Here is a 2,628-nt window from a genome sequence, read left to right as displayed (position 1 = left end):
AGGAAGGAAGGAAGGAAGGAAGAAAGAAAGAAAGAGAGAGAGAGAGAAAGAGAGAGAGAGAGAGAGAGAGAGAGAGAGAGAAAGAAAGAAAGAAAGAAAGAAAGAAAGAAAGAAAGAAAGAAAGGAAAGACAGACAGACAGAAAGAAAGAAAGAAAGAAAGAAAGAAAGAAAGAAAGAAAGAAAGAAAGAAAGAAAGAATAAGGGTTAATGGGCTGAGATTAGAACTTTGTTTTGGAAACTATTTGGTTAACTTTTATTTTTCTCTTGTTTTCTTTTCTTTTTTAATTAGATATTTTCTTTATATACATTTCAAATGCTATCCCGAAAGTTCCCTATACCCTCCCCCGGCCCTACTCCCCTACCCACCCACTCCCGCTTCTTGGCCTTGGCATTCCCCTGTACTGGGGCATATAAAGTTTATGCACCCAACCTACTGCCTCTGCACTAGTTTAAATTGTCTCAAGGAGTTACTTATATCAGGGCTATTCCACAATTCACTTGCTTATAAATCCAGTCTAGATTTGTCGAGTGGACGCTAGAATTCATCTGGATCATTTTGAGTGAATATTTCATTATCACTCCTGATTCTGTACACCAATGGGGGGGGGTGGCAGAATTTTTACAAAATGACTTATTTTAGCCTATAAACCATTTATACTTGTCTCATCTCTAAAAACTAGTAATATTAAGAAATAAAACTATTAAAATGTCCTTTTCTCTGGGCTGGTTCTGGCTGAGCTGCACCTGCGTGTGGCCCAGGCTTCCCAGCTCCCTGCCTGCAGCTCCGTGGCAGGGGCATGGGTGGGACACGGGACATGGGCTGGGTGGCGACAGGGCTGGTCCTGGGCACAGCGCCTGCTACTGTATCTACCGGCTGACTCGGGGACTGCACCGAAGCATAGGCCGATTGTTCCCTTAGCAGTCCTCAGAAGACCTAACCGATGACTCCTATGATGATATCTTAAATGTGGGACAGCTTGAGAAACTTCTGTACCTGCTGGAGTCAACCGACGATCCTATAATTACTGAAAAAGCCTTGGTCACCTTGGGAAATAATGCAGCCTTTTCTACTACGAGGCCATTATTCGTGATTTGGGGGGTATCCTAATTGTTGGAAACAAAATCAGCTCCCTGAACCAAAGTATTAAAGAGAAAGCTTTGAATGCACTAAATAACCTGAGTGTGAATGTTGAAAATCAAACTAAGATAAAGATATACGTTCCTTATTCTGTGAGAACCTCTTTGCTGATGTCTTGAACTCTGCAGTGCAGCTGGCTGGACTGAGGCTGCTGACAAACATGACGGTCACCAGTGACTATCAACGCCCGCTCAGAAGCTCCATCGCTGGCCTGTTCCACCTGCTGCTTATGGGAAATGGAAGCACCACGGTTCAGGGTTGGAAGCTGCTTTTGAATTCGTCTGAGAATCCAGCCACGCCAGAAGGACTACTGAGTGTCCAAGTAGAGTCTTCATTCCTTTCCTTTTATGACGGCCAAGTAGCAAATGAGAGTCTTCTTCGGGCTCTTACACAGTTTCAGAATAGAAACAATTGCCTCAAAGTGGAAGGCTGGTTAGCTAATCAGCTTCCTTTTACTAAACGGTTATTATTATTATTATTTTTCTGTTATACGGAGAAGAATGTGCCCAGAAAATGAAAGCCTGTCATCATGATGTGGATGTGAAAGAGAAGGCTTTAGCAATAAAAGCCCAAATTCTGATCGGCTGCTCCTATTTTTAATCAAAGAATCAAACAGTAACGCAGTCTTAAGTCAGCACACAGGAATGCTCACCTTCCTTTAAAAGGGTTCTTTCAGCTGATGGAGTTAAACAATAAAAGTCAGTGTGAGCCGCTCTAATCCAACATGATGTTCAAAATTTTAGATTTTGGAATAGTTCAGATTTGGGGTTTGGGGATTGAGTAGAGTCTGGAACCTCAGAGGATGCGGCAAATGTCTAGTTACAATCGTGGATGGATGGGCCATGCTCTGCAGGACTATTTTGAAGGATTCTAGTGCTATTAAATGAATATGATGGGTTGCACTGAAGATACTTACTGAGGTATTTAATGGTTTCCTGACATGAGCTGAGTGGCCTGTCTCTGTACAATCCTAACTCCTGGGAGTGATTTGCAGTTGCTCATGAGACAGCGTTAGGTTCTGAGTTGAAGACTGTTACTGCCACAGCAAGGGCCTTGAGCCTCAAACCAGTGAATACTGCAAGCTCGATTCCACCGCCAACCCTGCCATACTGCTTGCAAGTCTGAGCTCATCATGAGACTCTGCCTGCAGCATTTCTGATCCGTAGGACTGTACTCCCATTTACATGGAAAACATTTTCTTACTGCTTACCGCCTTGTGTGAGATACTGGAGAGCAATCCAAGCTTCCACCTACAGGCAGGCAACCCTTTAATTAGAGTGTCCTGATAAGTCTGGATGAATGCATGGTGAAATATATCCATGAGATGGTTGCTTTTAAAGCATGCTGTGAAGCAATATAGTAGAGTTCCATGTCTTTTTTTCCCCTCTAATTAATGATAAATATATTTATACATGAACAGAACATTTCTAGAATGATACATAAAACTTCTAGGCACGGGACTGGAACGTGGATGCGTGGATTTCTTTGT

General features: G+C 42.7%; 1 pseudogene; it reads left to right on the top strand.

Moving 5' to 3' along the window:
* The first annotated feature begins 798 nt into the window (after positions 1–798).
* Positions 799–1,739, top strand: LOC110306576 (annotated as a pseudogene).
* Positions 1,740–2,628: the final 889 nt, after the last annotated feature.

This window comes from Mus caroli, chromosome 12 (assembly GCF_900094665.2).
Source record: "Mus caroli chromosome 12, CAROLI_EIJ_v1.1, whole genome shotgun sequence".
Classification (NCBI taxonomy): domain Eukaryota; kingdom Metazoa; phylum Chordata; class Mammalia; order Rodentia; family Muridae; genus Mus; species Mus caroli.
Note: the sequence above shows the minus strand (reverse complement) of the source record. Positions and strands in the feature narration are given on the sequence as shown.